A 10,989-nucleotide genomic window follows, 5' to 3' on the forward strand; every position below is an offset into this window, starting at 1 on the left:
CCGAGATGTTGGATGGAGTATGAGCTTTCTAGGGAAAAAATGTTTATCTATGCTTAGCCAAGACAGAGATCAACCAATCTCCCTTCACGCTTTGGCAATACCATCTACAGGTCGAACATATTATTTGTCTAAAAAAGTCGTCCCATTAGGGATTCAGATCTAACCCTCCCCTGCCCTCCGTCACAGCAGCCAGAGATACGAATGGATCAGAAGAAGTCCTGGATACTGTCCTGGCATTAGCAGCATGGGATTTATTTAATGTTTGGGTGCTCGCCAGGTATTTGTGACCTGGATTGGCCACTGTTGGAAACAAGATGCTGGGCTTGATAGACCCTCGGTTTGACCCCATATGAACAATTTCTTATGTTCTTATTATATTCTCTTGTCTAATGCTATATTTTAGGGAGGGGGAGGTGGAACATGGGAAGATATTTTAAGTTGTCTGTCTGAAGAACTAACGTCAATGTCCAACAATTTCACCTCATCAAATCATAGACTTCAAAAACATGCATTTGAAATGTATATGACAGCTGTACTTAGTCATGAAATGCTGTCATTACAGACAGACATGCTCACCTTTTGGCAGATGTATTCACAGACTTTACAATTGAAACACTAAAATGTTGCTGGCAGTTTCTAAGTTCAAGTTTTTATGTGCCTTGAAATAATTCTTAAAAAGATAATTTTTTCATGACCGATGATTATAAAACAGACAGGGTCTTAGAAAGACTGATAATTCAGTCTACTCAAAATGTGGATGTGAACAAGAGTATACACATCCTTATATGATAGTCATATACATTTCAAATCTATGTTTTTGATGTCTATAAATTGAGGTCAATTTTTTGGACATTGCTGTTAGTTTATTCACCTTTGGGTTTTTTCAAGTCATGACTGCAGAACTACTCTGGATTAATTGCTTCTTGAATTTAGAAACCCCTGGTTTCAGGGGCTTCTAAATTTAGATGTTTAGTGTCTAGCTATTTAGGAGTAGCCAAAATTTAGTGTCTATTGGTGTTTTGCAGCACAGGTACTATTGTTGGGTACCTTTTCCAGTTGAATCAAATACATACATTTAGCTGGGGCATCATTAGTGTAGAAAAGGCATTAAAACAAACTGGAGGGTCCAGAGTAGGCAAAAGAGAGGTGAGAGAGTTCTAAGGGAAGTGGTGTTTTTCTAGTGTTTATCTAATAATATTGAGGTTCATCGATTAAAACCTAAAATCAGAAGCCCTAACTAGTATAGAACCTACATAAGATAGAGGGCATCTTGGAGAAAGTTCAGTATATTACCTAAACAGTATTAGTATATTGCCTGAGATCTTGAAGCAGTATTTGTGAAACCAAAATTGCATACTGTTCACATGTTGAGTTGTAAATCAGATGGAACTGTCAGGCCTCTCTAGAGTATCATGATTGGATACAAATGCGGGTAGTAATGATCTGCGAGATAATGGGGATTGTACATGAGCATCTCCATGAAAACCTGAATTATCCCCAGTGTTCCAGACTGCCAAAATCTCTTAAAACAAAATGGCTGACAGTAGCAATGTTGCTTCCTGGGGTGGGCCTCTCCTGGAATTAGAGCCCGGGGTGAGGGATGACGTCTTTAGCTTTACCTCTGAACATCTCACCCCTTCTGTGGTCCCTAGCAGAAGATACCTGCTTTGTGGAGTAATATTGCTAAATCTGTCTGCAGCTGCAGCCCATTGTTTGCTTGACTCCTATGTCATTCATTTTGGTTTTGGTTGTGTGGCCGTTTCATCAGAAGCAGCGCGAATGAGAAGAGGGTTTGAGCACTAAAACGAACACAGTAGTTCTTTGAAATGATGTTCTATAAAGATAACATCTGGTTTTCCTATTCAGCTCTTGTTAACAGGAATGCAGGAAACTGTTGCCAGTTTTCAGTGACACACAAACCACAATCTGGAGAGATGTGCAAAATATTCAAGAGAATGGATGGCAGTCTAGCTCTGTGCACTTTCAGCTCCGTATTGTGTAATAGTGAGAGCATTTGAAGGATCTTATCCTAGTAATGTGACGAGCCAGGAGACATGTTTCCTTTTAAATTCTACCCACCTTCTCCCTTCTTTTTATTCTTTTGGTGTTGGACGGATTAGTTCTGGGATTTTCTTACTGGGCCCACAAGCCATAGCACCCTTTGAGACCTTCAGCCAGAAAATAAATCCCATGTTAAAAGCACTAATCTCTCCTAACAGCAGCTTTTGCAAAGCACCATGGCTTGATCCTGCTTCTGAACTCATTTTGCAGTGGCTCCTGGAGTTTTGATGGAGCTGGCAGGCAGATCCCAAATCTAAACCTTGGGGAGCCAGTGCTCTCATCAGCTTCCTGCTGCCGGCTCCAAACTTTCACAGGTTTTAACGTAACCGGGATTTTTAGTTTAGTTCACGGTGCTTTCACGTTTGAAAGGCCTGCTTGTTTCCTGAATGCAAACTGCCTTCTTGCAATTAGAAATCTGACCATATTGACTTAGCATTTTGCCGGTAGCAGAAGAGAGATGACATGTTCCGAATGTTCTGACAAATTTTTGGTTTATTACTTCAATGGGCTGGAGGGATTTTCCACTTGGAAATGGTTTGCTGTCAGAATAGGAGTGAAGCTCTTGCTTGCCATATTTTCCAGAAGGCAAAGAAAACGTCTGCTTTCAGACCTTGTTAATGCAACGACTTGAAGAAACTTCTGTTCATGCCCTTCCCCACATTACATGTGGGTTGAAATGCAATCTGTTTCCCCCCTTAACATTCACAAGGCAAAACTATTTCTAGGATAAGAAGCAGCAATTAACTTAATGGAAGGGGTGTGGCAGGCTAAGAGGCTGTGGATTCTGAAAATGTCTTGGCTTCCTCAGTCGTTTAATTTTAGTTTTGGGTTGAATTCCTAATCATTGTTTCTTTTTAGTAAATGCTATTTTTAGGTTTTGTGACAGCATTTTAAAGGTATTCTGGAGTGGTATCCTACCCATAAGAAATAAAACCTAGGTTTTCATTATCTTGATGTTTCTTATCTCTAATATACCCCAGTATTTTTTGGCTACTTCCTGAAGCAAAGATGGGGTATGAGATTGCCATTGTCTGTGTGCCATCCTCTAAAAAAAATGTTGCTTTGCATCCAATTCACACCAAATTTTTAGGACATGTGAGGGAGGCAAGAGGATCCTGATGGTGGGTGTTTTTGGGACTGTTCATATCCCAGAAAGCAGGCTCCATTAGTTCTGCATGGACCTGCTTCTTGTCTTTTGCCCAGGTTGCAGAATTTCAGCGTGGATGGCGACCACCTGAAATGTTAAAGGTTCCCCCCTTGAAAATCCCCAGTAAGCCAGTGCACCACGGGCCAACTTTACTCCCATACCAATGCAGACGGGATAGTTTGTGCATTGCAAGAACTGCTGCCCAGGCCAGCCTTTCCTGGGCATAAGTCTTTCACTGATAGCAATATCCTGTTTTTGTGGATTAATAACACCTAATCATGATGAAGATCTAAAAATCAATAAAAAAAAAATACCCTGATTAGGTCATGCCTGTTAGATTCATTTTTAGATGTGATCCAAGCTGCATATACCACTGGATAGCCAGAACGGTAAGGTTACATTTAACTGCATTGCTGTTAAGTAAACTTATTTTATGAAATATGTTTAATGCATAACATTTACAGAAATATGGAAAAGGAAGAAAGCCACAGATGACTGCTGAAAACTCCCAAAAAAGTAAATTCATGAAGGTGAAAGTGCACAATCACCCTTTATGCTTAAATCAAAAATAGTACTAACAAAGTACATCACTTAAACCTACAATAAAACAGTTTTTAGCATAATTCATATTCCTGAATCTGCACTTGAGACAGTTGCCAGGCTTGCCTTGTTTTGTTACCCCACTGTGTTTATGAGTTGCTCTTATTGGGTGTAGAATAGATGGTCAATTCTAGTCCTCAAGGACCACAAACAGATTTAGTCTCCAGGATCCCTGTAGTGAATGTTCATGACACATTTGCCTATACTGCAATATATTTACAGACCTGCCTGCAGCCCTTGAGAACCAGAGTTTACTGTTTGTGCTATATAGGAACACCAAGGGTTCTCTTTTCTAAGGACTCCATATAGGGGCCAATGTATATTGAAAGAAAACTTCTGATTGACAGTACTAAGGTGCAATAAGGAGGTTAATCATTGCTTGTTTGTGTATTTCCATTTTCCCCTGGAGATTTCTCAAGTCAGTTTCCTCTACCACTTTTGATGTATTTAGTCATTCCTCATCTTTTCTGGGGCGGATTTCACTGGCAGATGGTCACTTGGCAAGCTATCTTGCTCTCACTGAGGGTGTGGCATCCTGCCTCAACAAGCTCTTATAATTTGTTGAATATGATGCAACTTCCCATAGATAAATCTGATAGAAAATCCTCTGAAAGCTAGCATTTGTGGTTGCTGCTAGTACTGGTCCTATGGAGCAACTGCCAAATGAGTCTTAGTCTACACTTGTAAGAACAGCTTCACTTCTCTTTATTCCAACAAGTATTAGAAATGCTCAGCTTTGCATTTTATGACTCCCTTAGAATATGCAGAAGGCTACTCATGTTATCTGAACAATGGAACTCATTAAAATGAGAGCAAAACAGGCAAAGTTCGAGGATCCCCAGCATCTAGTAACCCTCCAGGTTACTCTTAGGTTACACCATCAAAGCTCGTAAAGTAACCGTCACTTTAAATGCATCTTGGGGCTTTTGGAGTCTTTCTCTGTATTCTGTTTGAGAGCACTGGTTCTGATATCATCTAAGTGGATGGCGAAGGAATTTCTAGAATTGCGTGCAATTTGCAGAAATAAAGGTCAGAGAGCAAGCTGTAGGGGATACTGCAGTATACCCAAGGAGTAAGTGATCAATTAGTGAAAAAGAAATATTGGGGAAACTTAAGACGTTGGCTCACTCCTGTTGAAAGTTTCCTGTAGCCTTTTGACTTCTCTTTTTCTCAGACAGCTAATTTGACAGCGTAAAACTGACCGGTATGGGACATGATGAAGAGCCTGGCTTGCTGAAAGTTCAAAGTACATTGGTACACAAAGGAACCTTGATTTGTCAAAGGTTTTCCCCAGAGGTGAAAATTTGGAGAGAAAAAAATATGATAACTTTCACGCAAACCAGGTTAAAACTGCTGAAAAGGTAATAAAGACATCTGAATGCCAAGTAGATCCACCATGTCAGGAAACCTGTAGAGAAGGGATCCTCAGAGGACAGACCGGTCTTTCAGGACAATATTCTAAAATGTGTCACCAATGGCTGTAATGCATGTTAATTACCTTGCATTAATGGCCCATGGTCATGACATGCAAATGAGATTTGCATTCATTTACTAATTCTTTGTTGTATTGTCTTACTGGTTTGTTTGGCTTTCAGTTTAGATTTTTATGTTCCTGTTGTATTCTGTGGCGAGAAAGTTAGCTTGGATCTCTGCTATAGAAATTTCCACTGTTAGTGCTTTAATGAGGACATTATCACAAAAACGTAACTGCACCTTCTGGCATGTAATTAAGTTGTTTTCTGTAACAAGTCTAGATTCACTTTTAATGCATGCTCTTTTTCTAGGCGTTAATAGGTAACGAGCTGTTCTGCATCTCATTAGCATGCATTTTTGCACTAAAACACTAGAGTACAAATTACTACATGTTAAAAGTAGACTGTGCATGCTACTGTTTTTAAAACACGTTAACATTTGCAAAAGCATTAATGCACGTCAGTACAATGGCCTCACCTGCTGCTTTGTGCAATCTAACTTAATTTTTTTTTCTATATCTCTTGCCTTATGCATAGCTATTCTTTATCCAATTTCAGCATTGCATTTCTGATAAAAGTAATTAGCAGTAAACAGCAAATCTTATCCCTCTTGAGCTGTTTTTTTTCAGGAATGGGACAACTTCTTATGTTGTACCTCACGTTCATATTGTACTGGCAGGAGTCGTTAACTCTCTCTCTCTATAGGATGGAAATGTCCTCTTTTTTTTAGCCTAAAGGTTGCCTGGCTGTGATGTATTTCGGTGACAGGTTATGACGTCTCTGATTTTCCCTAAAGCTCACTCTTAAAAGATTTACCAACTGGCGTGTAACAGTGGCCACTGCTGCTAGCTGTTGGGGATAAAATGTAGTGGAATGCAGAATCAGAGGCTCATAAAAAAATAATGGGATCTGTGCGGTGCTGGCACCATTGGTAGCAGTGACTGGGGCAGTCCAAGAGGTTCTTATCGCTCAACAATTTTGCTGTGTGACAATGCATGTTTCTGATTAATGCTCCTTCAGCTTGGCCTGAGGAAGCTGAAAATATTTTACAGAGCTGGCGCACACTCAACACGCCAGCAAACTTGGACTCTTCCTGGTCTTCCTTATAAAAGTGTTGCATGCTATCCAGCTCCAAGATGCCTTTAAACGATGGCACCCAATAGGCAGTAATAGAGGGCAGAATTCAAATCTGAGTCACTGTCCACTGAGGATGGTAGAGCTTGGCCTTTGGAAGGAAGGAAGGAAGGAATGGAGAAGTGGCAGAAGCATAGGGGTTGGGTCTCAGAGGAGATTTTCCCACCAGATGTTAGTGGTAATGCACAAGTATGCCATCTATAGAGAGGTAGGTTAAAAGGTGGGCAAAATGGCGGGCTGGGACAGTAGAACGAGCAGGACTGAACATGTCTGTTCATCTCTCAGGACTATCGAACAGACAAAAGTCAATTTGTCAACTCAGATTAGTTGGTTTGAGCTTTCCTGATAAATAGATAATTTATTCCTTATTTACCTCAGTCAGTGCCTATTGATTGCAAAATGCAATAAATACCCTGATGTTTGTGGGATTATATGGTTGCTGTTCAAGAAACCCCAATAAAACGTGTTCCTGATGATATAGGTCAGCTTCAGGAGGAGTTAGGTTAGAAAGAAAACAAGAACATACACTTGCCTTGGGCCTCATGAGGAAAATGTTTCATGACTTTTACTCTTTTGGTTCTCAAAAGCTAATTACCTGTTTTCCGAGATGATTTGTTGGAATAAAACAAGGGGAACACCCTTTTTTGGGCAATGGCTTTTTCTCCAAATCAAGACAAACCTATGTCATCATGCGTGGCCTACAGTTTCAAGTTATGTACCTGGATGAAAGAGTCTTGACACAGAAAAGGTACAGAGAAGGGTGACCAAAATGATAAAGGGGCTAGAATGAGTCCCCTATGAGTAGGGTCCTTTGTTTTCAATTTACATTGATTTTCATCCATAAATTCCTGGATTTTTCCAAAGGTGACAATTATTTTAAATCAATATTCACCCTAATTTAAGAATGATTGAAAAGTTGCTTCAGAGCTGCAGCTACAGTGTTTCAAGGCCTCCAGCCACTGCAGGCCAAAGTGCCTGCTGTGTTTCAAGCCCTCCCCCCCCCCCACCAGTGAAAGCGCCCACCCTCCAGTGCCGTCCGTGCCGTCCCACCTCCTCCCCCATGCAGCCAAAGTGCCTGCGCTCTGGTGCTGCAAATGTGTTTGAAGCGGGCCCTGTCCACCAGAAGCAATTCCCGGCAGGCTCCCTGGCCCTGCACAAAAGCAGAAGTGCAGTACAGCAGAGCGAGGGAGCCTCAGTAAGCTGCTGCTGAAGGAGAGAGAAGCCAGGAGCCACCACCGATAAGGATGAACGCTATTGCAGTGCAGAGGTGAGGGGGAGAGGGAGATTCTCAGCAGCTTGTGAGGGGGGGGGGATAGAGAGGGGCGTGCTAGGCAGGGGATGGGGGATGCTGCTGCGTGAGTGGGTGGGAGAATTTGCTTAATACTTTATTGTCCTGTCTTCTCTCCACCAAAATAAACTCTGATATTTACCCGGAAAAATAATGAGTCATTTTTTTTCAAATGATTTTCTCCTGTTTTTGTTCTTTCCATAATAATAAACCCTGATAAATTCCTAGGAAAAACAGAGAACAATAAAAACTAAAAATGAAGGTCCTTACCTATGAGGAAAGGCTAAAGAGGTTAGGACTCTTCAGCTTGGAGAAGAGGCGGTTGAGGGGAGGTATGACAGAGGTCTATAAAATAATGAGTGGAATGGAACGAGTAAACATTAATCAGTTGTTTCCTCTTTCGAAAAATACAAAGATCAGGGGACACACAATGAAGTTACTGGGTAATACATTTAAAACTAACAAGAGAAAATATATTTTTACGTAACGCATAATTAATCTCTGGGATTCGTTGCCAGAGGATGTGGTGAAAGCTATTAGTATAGCTGCGTTTAAAAAAAGGTTTGGACAAGTTCCTGGAGGAAAAGTCCATTAACCATTATTAAGGTAGACTTGTAGCAATCCACTGCTTATTCTTGCCTATTAAGGAAAGTCTTATGTTCTAATCTGCAATTAAGGAAGGAATTGGCTCTCATGCATAGGCATTAACCTTCCAATGCCTTTCAGTGAGACCCTACTGAACATGATCTCAGCATAAGCAGATTGAGATCATTTAATAGGGCAAATTCCATGCCCATGGTTGGGCTTCACTCCAAATTTGACCCTGATATGTCTTCTTTGAGGAAAGTTGTCATGGATCCTGCCTGATGGATTAAATAGCTGAATAAGCACTCTGCAGTCATATATTGACAAGCTTTTCAAGCACTTCCAAACAGATTGCATTCTGGTAGTGCAGATCTAATTTCAAATAAATAGGACGTGCCAAAATATAGGTAGCCCTTCCCCTTACTCTATGACAGGGACAGGCAGCCCCAGTCCTAAAGTGCCACAAGCTGGCTGGGTTTTCGGGATGTCTACATGGAATATGCATGAGATGCATTTGCATGCAGTGGAGGCTGTGCGTGCAAATGCATCTCATGCATATTCAATTTGGATATCTTAAAAACAAGAATGGCTTGCGGCACTGGAGCTGTCTACCCCTGCTCTATAAGATGGGGGGAGGGGAGGGGGCAGGGAATTTAGGGGATCCTTCCCATCGAGGTACAGAAAAGACTTTAAGTGCTCTACTGGTGTTATCTGTGAAATCAAAGTAGCCTGTGCCTGTCAAGTACATTCCTCACAAGGCTGCTGCTCCAGGGAAAACTCTCTTTTCACATATAGTACATTTAACTTGGGTGGCATCCGCCCATGCCACATCTTCCATAACCTGTACAGCAAAAAGTGCCCAAGGAGCATCCTGGTTATCCTTCAGTACTGTTGCAGAGCAGAAATCTGTGCTACCACGTGGTGGTGAAATATTTGTAATTATATTCGTGCCTCCTGTCATCCTTAATCTTCTCTTCAAGACAGTGTATCTGTTTATTTCTTTGATTCATGTTCTGCTTTTCAGGCACTTCAAAGCAGATTACATTCAGATACCGTACGCATTTCCCTGTCCCTGGAGCGACAGCTCCTTCGGGGATTTCGTCTCTCCAGGGCCAGTGTTAGACATGGGGGGGGGGGGGGCAGAAAGTAAAGAGTGCCAGGACCCCCTGAAGCTCTGCTTCACAAATGTGGCCCTGGAGCCCTTAGGCAATTACTCTGCTTGTCTCCCCTCCCATGTGCCTCTGTCACATTCCTCCATATTAAGATCCCAATAACAGGAGATCCTTCTCTCATGCTGGCTGCCTGCAGGCCTCATTACACTGGATTGGTACTCTGAGAGCTTGACTGGGCTGCCAACTCTCCCTCCTTCGGACCTTTAGCTCACCACGGGCCATTGTTTTACTCTTCCAGATCGGCCTTTAAGACCCAAGGGAAATATCTCTCCCGTACTTGAGATGCTCTTCCCCTTCTCACTGTTCTCTATTCCTTGCTGGAAGGGAGAGATCCTTTCTCATCTCTTATCCCAGAAGACTCTCTTCCTTTTCCCTTCCTACTGGCAATGACCAATAGACAACCCTGGCTGCTCCCAGACATGGGAGGAGGAGATTCCCCTTTTGAAGTTGTATCTGGAAAGGAGGGGGGTTTTATGCCGCCGTCAAATGGGAAAACAAGCTCAGGCGGCAGAAGTAACCTCCACGTGTGCCCTGCAGGCCCGGATTTAGGCAGAGGCAACTGCCTGGGGTGCCAAATTTCCAGGCCAAACAAGGGTCTACTCCTGCTTGATTTAGGGCCTTGCGCTGGCACGGCTTCAAAGGGTGCGGCTATGGCACTCAGCCTATGGGCACCAGAATCTTAAAATCCGGCCTTGGCTTCCGGAGGGCAAAACAGCCACCCCATAGAGAGTTACCTATGCTGCCCTATTGGGAAGTCTGTCCTTGCCTTCAGGGGCCTTTGACGCCCTCCCTCAGATCACTTCATTAACTGCATCCCCGGGGGGGGTGCCAGAAACATTGGCAGTCTCTGTTCTAAGGGCAGTGACATTAGGGGAGAACCCCAGGTGCGTGTGTGAGCCGGGGTGGTGGGGATAATAATGTAAGGTGCCTACCTTTTATTTCAAAAAGTGTGAAAATATACGGAACAAAATTCATAAGCACTAAAGAGCAGGAGCCGTAAGCATAAGACTAAAAAGAGCCAAGAACCAGACAAGAACTGTAGCAGGCACTCTCCCTACTTCAATATGAACACGAGAGGAACTTGAAATGCTGACTTCGGTAGCAATGCAGACCCAGTTCAGTCCAGGGTCGCGCCCTCAGCTGTTAAACCTCCTTGGTCCTGGGGCTTAGACTAAGATAAGAGGTGACGCCCTGCAAAAAGATAGATATAGGTTTGGCACAAGTTTACAGATAAGCCATAGAACGATTTGCGGCACTACTTTTTAACTCCGTCTCCCGGGCCTTCTGGGACTCCTCCTGGATTAGAAGAGGCAAAGGGACCCCACTCTGCACTCCGGAAAGGATTTCAGGCCCCCGGTGCAGCAGTTTCAGGTTCTCAGAGGCAGACCTGTGCCCACCTAGAAACAGCAGAAACATTTCTATGTACAGCAATGACTGCAAACCAAACGTCAGGCCCGTTATTTTGGGCCCGATATCATTTCTAGAAATGGAGAAAAGGACACACATGAAATCCACCCCCGCACCAGGACG

Source organism: Rhinatrema bivittatum, chromosome 15 (assembly GCF_901001135.1).
Source record: "Rhinatrema bivittatum chromosome 15, aRhiBiv1.1, whole genome shotgun sequence".
Classification (NCBI taxonomy): Eukaryota; Metazoa; Chordata; class Amphibia; order Gymnophiona; family Rhinatrematidae; genus Rhinatrema; species Rhinatrema bivittatum.